Raw genomic sequence first — 19,815 nt, 5'->3', positions numbered from 1 at the left:
ATTTACTCAATTATCAAATGCAAGATTAAAATAATGAATTTTATTATTAAAAATCTGCAAACATTGTTCTTCTATTTTATATATATATATATATATATATATATATATATATATATATATATATATATATATATATATATATATATATATATATATATATATAATTTACTTTTGTTTTTAAAATCTAAATGATTTAAAAAAAAAATCTAAATCTAAATCTTTTTTTTTTATGTATATATAATTCTTGTTCAATAAATGATATTTTGTTCAACTTTTCATAAATATTTCTGCTATTTTTCTACCTGACAATGTGAAATTGCCATCTATGCAAAGTTGGTGCAATAAAATAACGTCATAGTTAACAAATACTTTAAAAGTTAAAGTGAAACAGAAATGTTATAGAGGTTTTTTTTATACTAGAAAATATTTTATAAAACATGTTAAACTGATATCTTGAAAAATGACCTTTCAGGATTTGTTTAGATGCAGTATCTAACTTTGTCCATTAGATGTCAGCAAAGCTCAAGACTATTTTTTGTCATATTAGTGAATTGATTAACGGTTGTGGAGTAATTAAATGCACAGTCTATTACAATAACACACAGTGTATGTAATGTGTGTGTGTACACTATATATATGTATACACACGTGCACAAACTCAGACTTATCACTAAAAAGGCAGATAAAAGCGCAATCTGGAGAAAAATTTTTTTTTTTTACAATAACCCTTTTTAATAATTTGAGTTCCTCCAGGAACCTCTGGAGCACTTTGAGTTCTCGTGGAATGAAAGAGTGACTCCAGAAGCTCAGAACTGGAAACAAAGTGCTTCAAACATCCAAAGAGTTCTTACATCAACTGCAAAGACTATAATGTTTCCTCCAGGAACAATATGATGAGAAAAAGAGCTTCGAGGCACTTAAAATAAATGATTAAGTTCCTCCAGCATCAAAAGGATTTCTGAGGCACCTTTAGTTTTTAGAGTATTGTTCTTTTCATCTTTTCAGCGAACTATGGTCAGTTATTTCCAAGTTAATGATCATTTTTATGTAATAAAAAATCATTAGGATATTAAGTAAAGATCATGTTCAATGAAGATATTTTGTAAATTTCCGACTGTAAATATATCAAAACTGATTTTTTGATTAGTAATATGCATTGCTAAGAATTCATTTGAACAACTTTAAAGATGATTTTCTCAATATTTAGATTTTTTTGCTCCCTCAGATTCCAGATTTTCAAATAGTTGTATCTCAACCTAATATTATCATATCATAACAAACCATACACCAATGGAAAGATGATTTATTCAGCTTTCAGATGATGCACAGATCTCAATTTGGACTGGTTTTGTGTTCCAGGGTCACATTTGCATTTTTTTTTTCAGCCTGAGAGAGCTCTGAAAAGGACAACAAATGACAATAATGATTGTAACATGGAGTCAGAGACGTTCGGATCCATTTGCAGTATTTTATTCGAATGGTCAGACAGGCAGTAATCAGCAAACAGTGTCAAGTATGTGATGGGATCTCCAGAAACAGAAACAATATCAGACAGAGAATCACGGGCGGTATACACAATCCACGGTAATACACAGAAAGAACAGACACAGGGAAACCGCTTGGAGTCAGACGGGGCTAAACAAGACTTCACAATGTGTGAGAATCCAAACACAGTATATAAAGAGGAGAGGTAATGGGGAACACCTGGTGGTGATTAACCTAAAGCATAGGAATATGGGGAATGGGGTTCAAGGGCAGTCCAGCTGACAACCGTGACTTTGTGGCCATGATAAGGCAGGTAGAAAGTTCACACATGGCCTTCATAGCCGTGACAGGACAGACAGTGAGTTCACAGACGGGTACAACTGACACCTCTGGAGGTTCTTCTGCAGTATCAGCTGCCATCTCTGGAAACACAGTAGGTGCCGCTGTCTCAGGAGTCTCTGTCGTGGTGTATGCAGCACAAACACTCCATAAAGCCATCCCCATTGTGGGAAGCACTACAGACAGGGGAAAAAAGTTCAGGAACAGGAGCGCTAGAGTGAATCAGTTTCGGGATAGTGACGAGACTCTGGACGGTCAGCTGGGACACCTGTAGTCTGATGTTCAGAAGGAGGTGGACATCATCAGTCAGGTGCTGCATCAGTATCAGTTGTATTCACCGGATGCTATTATGGGTGATTTTAACCAATTTTCTCTGGAGGGAGTTTTAAATTTCCAGCAATATATTGCCTGTCCTACAGCCATCAAAAAATACTTGACTTATGTTATGGGTCGATACCAGATGCATATAGATCCTTTTCCAGAGCCCAAATGTTTGTGTCTCTTTGCAACCATTATCCAGTGCTTTCACGTCACTGGTTATTTGTTGTTTTACATTGTTTGTTTGTATTTTTTTATTATTTTTAAATATTAGTAATGTTGTTGTTCTTTAGAAAAATATGGGTTTTGAACAACTTCGTAAACCAGCGAGCACTTGTAATCGTCTTCGGACACAGTTACGATCGCAGCTCCATATGTTTCGCTGTGGTTATATTTAAGATGCTGTAGATCAGGACCAGTTTAATAGTTTAAGTGGAAAGAATAAAAAAGATGCAGCAGTTTAAGAGATATCGTCAGCTGAAGGACAACAGAAATGTCAAAGAGCTCATTTGTGGTATGATGTGCACATGTCTGTGAGCTACTTTCAGTCTGACAAATAGTGCAACAGTGAACTGACTGATGGAATTAAAGAACAGAATCATATTTCACTTCACTGTTCATAATAAAGGCAATCAAAGTTATTTTAACTAAACATTGCAGAAATAGTAGGCTACTTGTTTGCACAGTGTGTATCTGACTCTGATGTTCATTTCTAAACTTGGTCACCACTCTTAACCAATCATCTTCCTTTGCAGTTGTGGTCATATCTTCCTTTCTATAACCTTCGAATGCATCAGAACAAGCCACACTGACATGTTTCTAGCACTGACTAACAACAATGAAAAATGGCGACGAAAAACCAGGAGACGGAGTATTGACAGTAATCCTCCATGTAAGTCAATAACCCAGAAAAACACTTTGACTTTGACTTTTCTTTTATAATATTGAACATGTACAGTTCAGGAATGTAAAGCAGATCAAATAATTTAACCTTAACAAGAATAATTCTTGTACATTTTTTAATCTTCAGGTTCAGGATAGGTGAAGTAAAAGGTTCAAATAAACCCTATTTCAGGCTAAGTATAATAAAAACACTGTCAAATGAACTTTTTTTGCTCTTTTTGATCACAGATGGTCAAGATGTTATAAAACATGACAAATAACAATTCCTGGGGTCAGAATTGTATTGAAAAATGTGTCTATTTGTCTCTGTATGTTGTTTACTTCTAATGTTATGCCACTTTCTATTTCACTTTTAGATTTTTCGGGTTTGGTGCAAAGGGTTAAAAAAGAACCCTTTGGGACATTATTTCAGCTTGGTACCCAATTTAATCTTATAATAGACACTTGAATGATAAAGAAATAATATGTTGTGGAAAAAAAATCACCCTATGCGCTTGAGAAAACGAAAAAATAGTAGATCCTCTACACATCTTTGGCCATTTTTTGCTATTTTTGTCCAGAAATAAGGTCAATGTGTTGTCAAATGTCAAAAATAACCATTCCATTATATTCCTGGGGTCAGAATTGTATGGGAAAATGTGTTCATTTGTCTCTGTATGTTGTTTACTTCTAATGTTATGCCACTTTCTATTTCACTTTTAGATTTTTCGGGTTCCGGTCGGGTGCAGCAAAGGGTTAAAAAAGAACCCTTTGGGACATTATTTCAGCTTGGCACCTGGCAGATTATGAAAATAGACACTTTAAGGATTTTAAAAAATCAGGTGGCATAAAAAAAGCCGGGGGGTGCGCGTGGACCCCTATTTCCATCTAGACTAAGTAACTGATTATTTCTCTTAACATGGGCTAAGAGGTCTAAATGATTTTCATTTTTTGGGTGAAGTCTCTTTAATTGGCATGCTTCACGCTAAATATTAATCATGCTGGACACAGCCACTTATTGTGTGTCATTGCAGTTAGTGATGTAAACCGTCTGTCAAATAACAGGTACATTGCTACAACATGAATTTAATGTAGTTCACAGTGATGCATTACATTAGATCTTTACTAATAGATAGTTGTAAATTATTTGCTCTTTACAGGTGCAGAAATAAAAGCTCCCAAACAAAGATGTCACCGGATAAAGATGTGGAAAGACATGTTACAACACTGCAACCATAAATCCTGAGCGATTTAAAAATGGACAAGAACCGAGGAAAAGTACCCATTGTTTCACTCAAAAATGAATGAAATAACAATGAGCAATACATTTGTTACAATTTGCATTAATCTTTGATACTGTTAAAATAAACTGTTCTTTGTCAGTTCATGTTAGCTCTCATCCATTAAATAATGTCAACAGGCACAACTTTTGCTCTTAACAATGTATTAGTAAATGTTGAAATAACTAGGTTAATATAATAAATACAGTTATCTAAGGTTAATGTTAAGTATTTGTCATGTTAGTTCATGTTGGGTAGGTAACTAATGTTACAAATGAAACCTTAATGTAAATAGTAAAGTTTCACCTGAGTGTTTGTTTATACGTGTTCAATTATTTATACATAAGTATACATGAATGCAAGGGTAATGTATCTAAATGTTATGTGTTTCTGCTTCTGCACCACTTACGTAACGCACACGGACTGCAGACAGAGTATGTGTGAAACAGACGTGAGTCTTGTCGAGGTTTGCATTGGGAAGCTTCTTAAAAAAACATTTCCCTGAAGAAAACCCGACGGCTTCAGCTGCATCCATGATTGCAGGACACATTTGATGTGGTAATTTCACAGTAGGCATACACACAGGTTACAAGACTCGTTCTCGCCCCTTACAGTGCAATTCGGCTAGATATACATCCTCGCTAAAATATCAAGTTTTAGTAACTAACTTTTTAATTAGTTTTTTATATTTCTATCTCTTTAGTTGATTTTTATTTCAGTTTTAGTCATTTTATTCTATTTATTAATAACTTTAATTTACAAACCCGATTCCAAAAAAGTTGGGACACTGTACAAATTGTGAGTAAAAAAGGAATAGAATAATTTACAAATCTCATAAACTTATGTTTTAGTCACAATAGAATATAGATAACATATCAAATATTGAAAGTGAGACATTTTGAAATGGCATGCCAAATATTGGCTCATTTTGGATTTCATGAGAGCTACACATTCCAAAAAAGTTGGGACAGGTAACAATAAGAGGCAGGAATAGTTAAATGTACATATAAGGAACAGCTGGAGGACCAATTTGCTACTTATAAACATGAATATTTGAATGCATGTTGAAAAAAAAAAATCTGAACAATTTAATACAAACAAATTTTGCAATAATGAATGTGACGAGTGGGGCGGGGCCGAGAGACGTGGGAACGAGGAGTGAGGCCAGGTGTAGTGATTGGAGATGAGCTACCTATCTCGAGTCCCACGTAGGAGATGGAAGGATATAAAACTGGAGCGACGACCGTGGAGGACGAGAGAGGACCAGGCCTGGGACATTATTTTATGTTTTGCTTTTTATTTATGCGCACCAGTCTGCCGTGAGGGGCTGGTGCGCTGGTTTGTGTTTATTTTGAATATTAAATGATGTTTTGATTGTGCGCAGGTTCCCGCCTCCTTCTTCCGGATGATTAGGAAGTTGAATTTGTTACAATGAATTTGACGAATTTGCCATCTCCTCATTGTACGTGCCTTTAGAGAGAAATGCATATTTAGGATTACATAATGAAAGAGTTTTTGTTTTCGTTTTGCATTATTTCGTTTTAAAATAGTAATTTAAAATGCAAAAAGCATTTATCATGTCTGTGAAGCGCTCCTGCTCAAGACCAAGAGGACAGAAATCACATCCTGGGCAGTGGCACCCCCAGAAGATTTGAATAGGGGTGGCCAGATGAGGCCACAGTAAATCTTGGGGTGGCACATCAAAATAAAGACAAAAATTAAGGGTTTCCAATATTGACAAAATTAATCTCTGTGATTTCTGGGATTTTATCAATAACGATATTTAGACAATATTTTGCTGAGTGTGTTACTGTGCTGATATCTTATTTCTAATTATACTGACAGCTGACTCCTGAATTTGCTATTTTTACATCTACGCCATTTTTTTTTTCTAAAAGTGTGCGCCATCTTTTAGGTCAAATACTTGCATATGGGCTGTTACCAAGCAAATGCAATCAGTATCAACAAAATGTATCTTTTGCAATGCAGAGAAAACAGAAGCTGCATCTGAAGTGCCATTTAGATGTTTTACACACTGTTTAATGCAGCTCTGTGGGACATGGGATATTTTAACCTGCAGTTACAAATGAATCAACAATGTCTTGATATTTTAAACATAAAACATTGAAAACTGATGTTTGAAATTATTTAAAAAAAATGACCTTAAATGTGAAATTAAAACCGCCAGTAGGTGGCTGGGAGTCACTGTTAATAAGTGAGTCATTGCGATTCAACCGAATCATTGATAAGCTTGATTCCTTCAGGAACGAAACACTGTCGTGTTGCTCAGAGATGCAAAACAGTGGCGGTTTTTTAAAATGATTTTTGTTTTTTAGAAATAGAGCAATATGTGAATATCCTGCAATTTTTTTCCACCTTTTAAACTATTGTGAATTTACATTCTATTTACAATGAATTTACAATCTAAATATTCTGCATTTAAATTAGTACCGACTGCAAATTATCCTAGGAGTAATTTCACGATCATTCGTTATTGTTTCACATGCGTTTCCCAACAATGCACTTAACACAGCTGTGCTTTAAGTGCTGCTTAGGAGTCGCTGTCCGTTTGTCAAGTGCTGAAATGTCACCTTATAGAATGACTCTTCATTTTAGTACACGATATATTGTATTATATTATATTACATTATATTATAGTGTATAATATTATACTTTACATTAGAGACCTGCGCGGGAGGGATTTTTCCGTCTAGCTCCAGCCCGCAAAATCCCGCGGGTAAACGTATAGGCCTAGTAGTTTTTTTTTGTTGTTTGTTTTTTTTATACATTGCATATTCTGCCTGCTACTCTGTTATTTTTTCACTTGCTCCCCTGCTGAATAGAAATTTAAAAAGGAAATGGAAAATAAAAAAATGTTTCGTTTTATTTGCGTTTAATTAAATGGATGAACATGAACAAGGAACTTAGAACATAGAAATACAGGAAAAAAGTAAGAAATGTAAATAAAAAAATATACCTATAATAATTAGGCTAAATAGATACAGTCGGCATCTCGTCATAGCTGGGGGCGTGGCGAGGGCGGAGTCGGCGTGGGGGAAAACACTGCGAGCATCACGTGTATTTGAATGACAAAAATGCACATATTGAGCGCCCATTCCCGGAGACACGTAGAACAATTCTAGTCTCTTTTAACTTTAATATTCATATACACTAGTCCATATCGATATTTGATTCATTTTACAGCCCTAATGTAGATGTATTCATTCCAAAATAGCCAAATTCCCCAAATCCCGTGACGTTCTGCTTTATACAGCAAGCTCTATTTTTGACTGGATTCCGCGATTCAATCGTTTCGCAAACACAGACGGGGTGAATTTATGAATGAAAGTGTAAAAGTTCTGACACAAAACTAAGTTGTTACGTGTCCACACGCTTTTTTAAGTGGGTTTATGTTCGACACTAGGCTAACGTTACATAGTTTTGCTTCAGGTAGAATGATAAGGCTAATCAGGCACGTGCACAGGTAGGGCTCAACCTGTGCAGAGCACATGCCCTTTTTGCCTTTACACTCCGAAGTGCCCTTTTTTGGTGGTGTTTTTTTTTTTTTTTTTTTTTTTTCAATGCTATTGGTCACCCTTTACGTCTGTCTGTCTGTTTTACAAATATTTAGCAAATGAAAGTTCTTAAAACGAGCTTGTGTAAATCTAATTCGATCCTCAATCTGTCAGTAAGCTGATAACTCCGCCCCCTGTATATTCATTAAATCAACTGAAGTTCCACAGCAGCCGCACAGTAGACAACAGCTGAGCTGAACAGTTTTGCGAAGGGTAAATAAATATCTTGTTGTTTGAATAAGTACTACTAAACACTATGTCTATAAAGGCTCATATTTTATTTATTGGATGTCTGTCTGACTGACTGAGACATGTGGGACGTCGCCTGAGAGAGAGGGCTAGCATTTGCCATCTAGTCATAGCCAATACATAGCCAACACTTAAATAACCTGTGCATACAGTAGCATTTCATCTTTTATAAAATGCGATTTTGGCCAAATGCATTTTACCACAGGAAAAACTGAGCGCTCCGTCTATATAGCTACAAAAACTAGTTTGTAACCTGTAGATGAAAATGTAATGTGACGCGAATATAACACATAATTACTGTATTTGCAGTACTGTAAGGGTATGATTAGGGTTGTGGTAGGTGTAGACGTTAATAAACCATAACTTTACAGTAGCATTTTTCGTTGTGGAATTGTACTACCCACTGTTTTAGTGGGAGGTAGGAAAATCTGACAGCGTAGGACAAATCGACAGAACACCGGCAGCGGCAGGCGCCGTCGTCGTTTTAATGACGGACAAAAAAAATAAATAACATTTGCACGCATTCGCTGGTCAAAAACTATATATTGATAAGTAATACAACAACATATAATTTGTTTTTACCATCGGAAAATCATAACAGGTGCGAACCCGCGCTGTTTCGTACTGGAACTTACACAAAGCGACGAGTGATCCTCGTCACCTAGATAACTATATTTCTAAGAAATTTCTTCTTTGATTTATGATTGCTGATACACTTAATTTATTAACATTTAGGCTAATCATGTTATGGTATACTCTCCGTATACTCTCTGTATAAAATGTAGTAAAACATGGTTTTACTACAGTAATGTAGTAGTAACTAAAAAAAATTACAGAAGATCACTGTGAAATCTTTATATTTTATCATGCAGAATGTAATTCATGATTCATTCCAAGGATTCGTTTATTTGATCCAAAATACAGCAAAAACAGTAATATATTGTAATATTTTTACAATTTTAAATAACTGTTTTCTATTCAAATATATTTTAAAATGTAATTTATTTTTGTGATCAAAGCTGAATTTTCAGCATGATTACTCCAGTTCAGTACTCTTCAGTGTCACGTGATCCTTCAGAAATGCTTTTCACTGCAACTGTACTTTTCACACTATTTTTATTTATTTTTTCATTGCTGGCTTATTTTATGGAAAGTGTAGTGAATAAGAGACCTTCAAGAGACCAACATCCCTGGTCCACCACAGTATCAAATTTTTGCCAGGCAGGCGGATACATGTTGGATATGTTATAGTAACGGTATGGCTATAGTTTCTTATAATCTGGAATTGAGTTGGATATAATTACTTAAATTATATTTCCAAAAAAGTTTGTCAAAAATACTTGACTCATTGCTCACCTTCCCCTCTTCTCAATGTCATTCATAATAATGTTAACCAAATAATACAAATTAGCTTATGAAACCAAACAGAATAGCTAAAAAAGAGAATATATATAATTGATATATAAAAAAAGAGGGGGTGCCCTTTTTCAGTTTCAGCACATGCCCCTCAAAAGGTCTGTGCACGGCCCTGAGGCTAATTATATATGCATGCCACTTTCTGAAACAACCTAACACAGTTTTGATAACGTTAATAATGAACAGGATGTTAATATAGCCTGCCTGTGATGAAATCCCGACTGCACACTAGTCTTGGGATTCCACAACTTCCCTTGATCATCCTCACAACTTATTGCTTGTAGCCATTTTGTCATCCTTTCCGGCTCTGTATGTTTATTAGGAAGGATGTAGAACTTCAATTCATAATTTGTTAGTTTATTGTAGGTACAGAAAACGACACAGCAACTCTTCGACATGATTGTCCCGTGTATTTCAATTGGCGCCACGGCAATGTTTTCCCCCACGGGCTAAATTCACATCACGTGACGGGGCGTTCCCGGGGGCGTTCCCAGACCAACCGTCTGTATCTATAGCATATAATGAATTATATAATAATAATAAACTTGGATTTATTTCATGTTCAAAGGAAAAGTATGGGGCCTGAGCAATTCCTTCAAACATATAACAAAAAAAATCCTTATTCCTCAATAACAAAATAGACCAATTTAAAATATTTAGCTAAATAAATAAATTAAAAAAAAAACTGAATAGACTAAAAAAAAAAAAAAAAACTGTACGACTACCTAATGTGCCCATGCAGGAATATCATGTCGTTTACTGTTGAGAGCTTCAGTTTAATCCGTCTCTGCTCCAGTATGCGAAAATACTGTAAAATACCGCAAATACTGAAAGCCCTCTCCGATGGTGCGCTAGCGTGTTACTTTGCTTAATCTCGGAAATTCGTCTTTTCCACCACTGGAGGACATCATCCGGTCTGTGTGCTTCTAATACACCCAATTTGACCTTTAAATATCTCGCTATTTCGGAATCGAATTACACGTCGCTGTCTATGGTATCATCAGCATCCTCCCATTCCGCAAAGTCTATATTATTTTATTTTATTATAAATAAAGGTTTAATTGTTTCTAGTTATTTTATTTTGTTAGATATTTCCACTTTGCGGGAACCCCGCAAATAATTTTATTTTCCCGCAACCCGCACACAATAATATCTTGCCGCCCGCGTCCGCGTTCACCCGTCAAATATTGTTCCGCGGGAGTGCAGGTCTCTACTTTACATAATAAATATACTTTATATTGCTATTTATATATTATGTTAGGTAAAAAAATGTTAGCCAGAATGCACTGTAAATCGCTTTGGATAAAAGCGTCTGCTAAATGCATGCATTTATTTAAATGTATTTATTTATATAGAGAAAGAGAGAGAGACATTATTATTAAGTCCAATACTTAGCTGGTTTTCGTGCACTTCAGCAAGTCATTGACATATTTTTCCTCCCAGTCTTTGAAGCATTTCCTAAATTACTTATTTTATTATTTTTTCTTTCTATTCTTTCTGCCCTTTTTAATTATTTAATTTATCAATAAAAAAAAAAAAAAAGAAAAAGAAAAAAAAAAAGGAAAACGAGTCATAAAGTGTACAATAACGTACAATCAAATCCTTATGTTATAATCACATTGCACTTGAATCAAGTTAAAGGTGTAATCTGCTGATTGTCCTGCAGGTGATCACATAAATCTGGGCCCGATTCCCCAAAATGTTCTTATCGCTAAGTAGTTCTTAACCTATTCCTTAACGTCTCTCTTAACGTTATGGCACGATTCCCGACACGTTCGTACGCTAAATATATCTTCTGTAAGTCACACTTTCGTAAGGTTGGTCTGGAGCATTCGTAAGCTCTCTCTTAGCGTTGTTTGAGCTCAAGACGCTACTGTACAGCAGTCTTTAGAAACCAGCACAGCACAGTACAAGTCAAACTATGGTATGTTGACAATGTTGTGGCTCAACAATGATTTTATGTTATGGACATTTTAAGACTCATAATAAAATATGTTCGCAATGGATACAGGCCTATTTATGAAGTTGACTTTATGTGGTATCAGAACTAATATGGTGGTAATTAGCCTAGGCTTTTTCGTAATGTAATTAAAGCGAATTGGCAATCATTTTTGATAATTAAAATCTGGCAAACAATTTGGCTCTAAATGGCTAAGATCTATAAATGGGTAATAATGGTGGTGTCCAGTTAGCGACCAACTATCCAGCGATCCAACGTGTCCTTGTATTGAATCAAAGACGGAGCCGGACGCGGAGCAGTTTAGTCCATGTCAATTTTTTTATTCGGCAAAACTTAAGTCCTTTTGAAATTTTGTCTGACGTGGCTATATTAAAAAAAATCGCATCCCAAGACAGCTCATTATGGAGCTGCTGGACCTTCTCAGACCTGCGCTTGCCAGACTAACGCGGCGGAATTTTGCTTCAAGCCCTGAAGCCCAGCTGCTTGCAGTGCTAAGGTTTTTTTTTATTATTTTTTTATTTTTTGCTACACAGAGCTTCATCGAGGTCGTGGGAGAGGGCTACGGTCTAATCAAGACCTCTGTGTGGAGGTGCGTCCACACTGTCACCAACGCCCTTCTGCGCCGTGCCGGGGATTACATCCTGGTGGATGGATGGCCATAAACGTGCAGGTTATAGTGGACCGGTGTGATCTCCGACCTGGTGGCAAGGTCCAGCAAAACTTCAAGTTCCTCTGACAAGAAGCTTGTTGCCCTTTTTTACGTTACTTCCCCGTCTAACTCTGTCTCTCGGTTAAATGTAGATTGGTTGCTTTTTATTGAAAACATTAACCAATGGCAATCAATAACAGCATTAAACAGCAGTAACTGCAGCTGCTTGCCAATCAATTCTGATTGTAAAGTACCTTACCATTAATATAAAAGTGTATTTTATAATTTTAAGAAGTCGTTAAACCCATGTCAAGAAGCGGCACAAGTGGCACAACGGGATAAGGAGGGTGAATGATTAGCGAGGGATCCCCGGTTCGTCTAACCTTCACAACATATCGTGTGAACATATTACTGACCATTTGATAATTTAATTTATAGTCTATATTCTACTGATAACTTAAACTATGTTAAAATAAATGTTACTTTAATAATTTGAGGAATGTTTCATTTGCATAGAGCGTGTTGTCTTTCTTAACGCTGTATTGCACCTTCGAGTGAAGTGAAAATCGATTCCTGAGCAATCGATGCCAACTAATTCAGCACCTTCACTCGGGACAGCGCTCTTGTGACGTATGACGTAAGAGACAGCGTGTTAAGAAGCTTCCTAAGGGGCACTTTGGGGAACACACTTAGGAACATAAACAACTTTGGTAAGATATATCTTTCGAGGTCTTCTTAGCGCGCTAAGAGTGAGCGTTATCGGGGAACCGGGCCCAGATTTATGAAGTCAGCTGCATCGGCGGATTACACCTTTAACTTGATTCAAGTGCAGAGTGATTATAATATAAGGATTTAATTGTACTTTATTGTACACTTTTTGACTCGTTTTCTTTATTTATTTTTTATTAATTTATAAATGAAATAATTAAAAAGAGCAGAAAAAAATAGAAATACACATTCAAATCAAATGATTAAACAACAACAACAACAAAAAATAATACAAGAATAAAATAAGTAATGTAAAAAATGCTTCAAAGACTGGGTAAAAATATGTCAATGACTTGCTGAAGTGCACGAAAACCAGCTAAGTATTGGACCCTGAAATAACGTCTCTCTCTCTCTCTCTCTCTCTCTCTCTCTCTCTCTCTCTCTCTCTATACTGTATATAAATAATACATTTAAATAAATGTATGCATTTAGCAGACGCTTTTATCCAAAACGACTTACAGTGTATTCAGGCTAAAATATAAAGTTTAACATTTAAAGTTTATTATATATTATTATGCAAAGTATAATATTGTACAATATAATATAATATTGTATTGTATTATAGTTATTATATCCAAATTTTCTGTCTGGAAACCCGCATTAAGTTAACGTCAATAAACGATCGTGTATAGAGTCATTCTATAATGTAACATTTCAGCACTTGACAAACGGACAGCGACTCCTAAGCAGCACTTAAAGCACAGCTACGTGCGAATGTGTCCAATCAGAATCCATCCTGCTATAACAGCTCGAGGAATTAAAGCGGAAGATTTAAAGGTGCGCTCAGAATAAACAGACAATATCATTCGCCTGTGTGGACGCTAATATCATTATCTTTATAGTTATCTTTATAGTTATCGTTCTTGGTGTGAACGGGGCTTTATTCTGCAACATTTTGTATTTGTAATTAAATTATTGTTTGTAGTGACTGATTTTTGGAGAAAAACTGAAATGGCACTCTTCGTTTGATATTGATTAACTACATAAAATTATATAAATATATACATTTTCTAACCCCCATATCTTGAATTTTGTGATCATTCACATGCATTCATAAATGCATTTGAATACACTGAATAATGCAGTGAAATGCAGTGAAAGAACGCACTCAAAATGCACACGCGCCACGTGCACTAGTATGACTTCATCATGTAACTTTACATTAGTCTAGATGCGTGCACTTTTTAGGCACGATTTGTTTAGTTTTTGAATACACTTAATACTGTTAAAAGGCACATCATTAAAACAAAAAAGAGAGTTCACATATCACACCTAAACACGCGTGGAAAACGTAATTAGAACTAGCTACTAAATTAGTTAAAAATGCCTATCCATATACAGCTATGATTCGCGAACCCCAAACTGACTCAAATGATTCGCGAACCAGCTCCGAACTCCCGAAATGAATCGAATGATTCACGATCCAAACTCCCGAACTGACTCAAATGATTCGCGAACCCGCTACGAACTCCGAACTGATTCAAATGATTCGCGAACTCGCTCCGAACTCCCGAACTGATTCAAATGATTTGAGAGAGAAAATGACAAGAAAAGGCTTAAGACTAGCACATATTAATTACTCATACATATTAAACACTCTCAGGAATAGAATCAGTGAAGTTGCTGAACTGTTAAATGAGTATAAAATACATATTCTTGCTATCTCAGAGACTCACTTGGACTCTTCCTTTGATGACACAGAACTGTTTATTGAAGGTTACAACATATACAGAAATGACAGAAATGGTTTTGGTGGTGGAGTAGCTTTTTATATTCAGAATCATTTGCCAGTAAAAATAAGAACTTTAATGAGTTTTAACATATTATGGTTATATTATATTTAACATATTATGGTTATATATAAATATTATGGTTGCAAATGCATCTACCTCACCGAAAGTCAATACTTCTGTGTTGCTGTTACCGGTCACCAAGTGCCAATTGTGAATATCTTGATACTTTCTGTAAAATGTTGGATATAAATACTAATGTAAGTCAGGACATATATTTCATGGGTGACTTAAACATTGACTGGTTTTCTAAAGATTGCTACTTGAAAAAAAAACTGTTAACTACTGCAAATGCATGTGGACTTACTCAACTTATAAATAAGCCTACAAGAACATGTTTTAAGAGCGACAGCTCCAGAACATCTACCTGTATAGATCATATTTTCACAAACCGACCTGAATTGTGTAAAAAGGTATTGTCTATTCCCATTGGTAGCAGTGATCATAATCTGATCATTTCTGTGTTAACAACCAAGCTGAGTGGATCTGGAACTGCAGTCTTATTTAAAAGATCTTATAAATTGTTTAAAAATGACAGGTTTATTGAAGATGTTCAAGCTATATGCTGGTCTGATGTGTTGGCAGTTAGTAATCCAGAAATTGCTCTCTTTAAATTTAACAATCTATTCTTGTCATTGATTGAGAAACATGCGCCTTTAAAGAAGTTTACTGTCAGGAATAACGTCACACCTTGGTTGGATGATGAACTGAAAAATTCTATGAAAATAAGAGGTCAAATGAAAAGAACAGCAGTTACTACAGGAAATAAATGTGATTGGGACCTATATCGTAAAATGAGAAAATTCTGTTACTAAACTTAATAAAAAGAAGAAGAAAATCTATTTTGATAATCATGTTAAAAATATAGGTAATGATAGTAGGAAGTGATGGAGTGTTTTAAATCAATTGACTGGTAAGAAAAATAAAATAATTCCATCTTTTTTGGAAACAGGTGATAAATTTATAACTAAGCCAATAGATATTGCAAATTATCTTAATGATTATTTTATAAGAAAATTAGATAAACTAAGAGAAAATATGCCTAATCTAAGTAATGATATATCTCACCTATTAATAAGAAATGAACTGATGAAAAATAAAAACTTAAGGTTTAAACTAGAAAGTGTAAATATAGATCAAGTAAAGAATCTTTTAATAGCCTGTAAAAACAAACCACCGGGTGTCGACGGTCTTGACAGCAGGCTTCTTAAACTAGCTCCTGACTCTATTGCCCCTGTTCTAACCCACATCATTAACCTCAGTTTTATCTGCTGTACCTGCCCACATGCATGGAAGCAGGCTAAAATAGTTCCTCTGCCCAAAGATAAGAAATTGCCTTTCTCTGGTCCCAACAGTCCGATAAGTATATTACCTGTATTATCTAAAATAATGGAATCTAAAGTATATGATCATATTAACAACTATTTTTATACAAATGATTTATTAACAGATTTTCAGCATGCATACAGAAAAAGTCACTCCACTGCCACTGCACTGATTCACATGTCTGATGATTGGCTTAGAGAGACTGAAAAGAGAAATATTATTGGTGCTGTATTTTTAGATTTTTCTGCTGCCTTTAACATCATAGATCACAAACTGTTATTAACAAAATTATCTTGTTATGGTTTTGAGCAGTCAGCAATCACATGGATGTACAGTTATTTGTCAAACAGAACACAGACAGTGTTTGTTAAAGGCAGTCTCTCAGGTATCAAAAATATCACATGTGGCGAACCCCAAGGCAGTTGTCTGGGTCCATTATTATTTAATATTTTTACTAATGATTTACCGTACACTTTACATAAGGCTAACATTGTCATGTACGCTGATGATTCAACTATATATACATCAGCAAGTACACAAATGGAACTAGAAACTGTTTTAAATATAGAATTACAATATGTAGTAGATTGGATCAAATTAAATAAACTGGCATTAAACGCAGTAAAAACTAACTGCATGATTTTAGGTTCAAATTATAACATTAATCAAAATCCTGTAATTAATATTAAAATTAATAACGCAATTATTAAACAGGTGCATGAGACCAAACTGCTGGGTGTAACAGTTGACCCTAGATTATCATGGAAAGAACATATTAATAATATTATTGCAAAAATGGGAAGAGGTATATCTATTATGAGAAGACATGCACATTTTTTAACTTCAAATATTATGAATTATGCGATGAAAGCACTAATATTGACGTACCTCGACTATTGCCCAGCAGTTTGGTCAAATGCCACTGGTGAGTATATGAATAAATTACAACTTATATAGAATAGAGCTGCTCGTGTAGCACTTAGGTGCAGCTATAGGAGAAATATTATATTAATGCACAAAGATCTTAACTGGTTGTTGGTCAAAGATAGACTGTTGTATTCACTGTTAATTTTCATGAGAAACATTTCCATTTCAAAATTGCCTTCTGTTTTGTTTAAGTATCTTTCTTTTAGTGCAGACAATCATCAGTATAGTACCAGACATACAACTAAAGGCAACTTCACCTTACCCATAGCGAGAACAAATGCCGTAAAAAACACTGTTATGTTCAGAGGTATGAAGGAACGGAATAAACTACCAAATCATATTATACTTACTAACAATGTCAATAAATTTTAATTATATGTAAAACAGCATCTATCAAAATAATACATCTGACTGTTTAGATTTATTTATTTTTGTGTGTGAACATGTATAGGTATATATAGGCGTATGTGTATGAATGTGTTTTTATATGTGTGTGTATTTCATTCCCGTATGAGGGTACATATGTTCTTTGATATGTGTATATATATGTGTATATGTATGTGTATGTGTATTTACCTTTTCCATTTATTTGTTGTATTTTTAATTATTTATTTTTCTTTTTGTTTATGTATATATTTTTCAGGACCCCAGGAAGAATAGCTGCAGCATGGCTGTAGCTAATGGGGATCCTTTCAATAAAAACTCGAAAAACTCAAAATGATTCGCGATCCCCGAACTCACTCAAATGATTCGCGAACCCCGAACTCACTCAAATGATTCGCGAACCCCGAACTGATTCAAATGATTCGCAAACCCGCTCCGAACTCCAGAACTGACTCAAATGATTCGCGATCCCCAAACTCACTCAAATGATTCGCGAGTCCCGAACTGACTCAAATGATTCGCGAACCCACTCCGAACTCCCGAACTGACTCAAATGATTCGCGAACCCACTCCGAACTCCTGAACTGACTCAAATGATTTGCGATCCCCAAACTCACTCAAATGATTCGCGAGTCCCGAACTGACTCAAATGATTCGCGAACCCACTCCGAACTCCCGAACTGACTCAAATGATTCGCGAACCCACTCCGAACTCCTGAACTGACTCAAATGATTCGCGATCCCCAAACTCACTCAAATGATTCGCCAACCCCGAACTGATTCAAATGATTCGCGAACACACTCCAAACTCCCAAACTGACTCAAATGATTTGCGAACCCACTCCGAACTCCCGAACTGATCCACCCGATCCACCCTCATTATCCCGTTGTGCCACTTGTGCCGCTTCTTGACATGGGTTTAACGACTTATAAAAATTATGTAATACACATTTATATTAATGGTAAAGTACTTTACAATCAGAATTGAATGGCAAGCAGCAGCAGTTACTTCTGTTTAATGCTGGTATTGATTGCCATTGCTTAATGTTTTCAATAAAAAGCAACCTATCAACCTATCTATCTATAGTTTGTGCTTACTGGACACCACCATGATTACCCATTTATAGATCTTAGCCATTTAGAGCCAAATTGTTTGCCAGATTTTAATTATCAAAAGTGATTGCCAATTCGCTTTAATTACATTACGAAATAGGCTAATTACCACCATATTAGTTCTGATACCACATAAAGTCAACTTCATAAATAGGCCTGTATCCATTGCAAACATATTTTATTATGAGTCTTAAAATGTCCATAACATAAAATCATTGTCAACATACCATAGTTTGACTTGTACTTCGCTGTGCTGGTTTCTAAAGACTGCTGTACAGTGTCTTGAGCTCAAACAACACTAAGAGAGAGCTTACGAATGCTCCAAACCAACCTTACGAAAGTGTGACTTACAGAAGATATACTTAGTGTACGAATGTGTCTGGAATCGTGCCATTAGGTTAAGAGAGAGGTTAAGGAATAGGTTAAGAACTACTTAGCAATAAGAACGTTTTGGGGAACCGGGCCCTGGTTGGTATAGTGGATTAATTGTATAATAATTATAGAATAATTATAATAAATAATCTCTAAAAGTCAGACATTTTACTATGTAGAGAAACATAGATTTGTCACTTTGCTTGAAGCTGATTTGTCAGATGTTGGTTTGAGCTCTTTAAAACCAGAACATAACCTGCCCTGGAGCAGGTCAGCTGTTGAGCGTAAGTATGTGGTGATAAACACCGTCAAAAGACAAACCACTTTCATGGTACCTGAAACCCAGAGCTGACACAAACTAAACTGAAAATGAAACTTACCTGACTAACCAGCTAAAGCAGCTTCATGCTACAGGCCCCAGGTGTGAGCGTATCACATCTGACACATATAACACTGATAACAGCAGTCATTGAGAGAGAATGCTGGCCATCTACTGGACACTTTTGGACATCACTGATTCTCATCCACTGTAAATATGTAACACAAAACTGAAATATGGAGAGCACTCAAAATTATTTGATTATTTATAATGTGTGCATTAATGTTTCTGTCTCCCTCTGCCTTTATCAAACCGTCTTCAGCTGCAGTTTCAGTGTGACGCTTCAAATCCACTTACAGATACTGTCTCATGAAACAAGGAGTGAGAAGGACCTTAACAAAACACAAGACTAGATAAATCAGTCAGGATAGACAAGGAGAGAGCAATTATCTGTGGACATCACCTGAAAAACCTTTCCCTTTCTGGGGATTGTCTTGCTGTTGTCTCTCCAGAGCATCTGTTGTCACTTTCATGTGCACCGTAATAAAAGCAGGTAAGTGTCACCATAAGAATAGAAAAGAATATCCTTAAGCATCTGTAACTTGAGCAGCATTTGACCTGGAAACTCTTCACAAATGTTACTAAATAATCAAGTCTGCAGAA

The sequence above is a fragment of the Carassius auratus genome, unplaced genomic scaffold (genome assembly GCF_003368295.1).
Source record: "Carassius auratus strain Wakin unplaced genomic scaffold, ASM336829v1 scaf_tig00217394, whole genome shotgun sequence".
NCBI classification, from domain to species: Eukaryota; Metazoa; Chordata; class Actinopteri; order Cypriniformes; family Cyprinidae; genus Carassius; species Carassius auratus.
Note: the sequence above shows the minus strand (reverse complement) of the source record.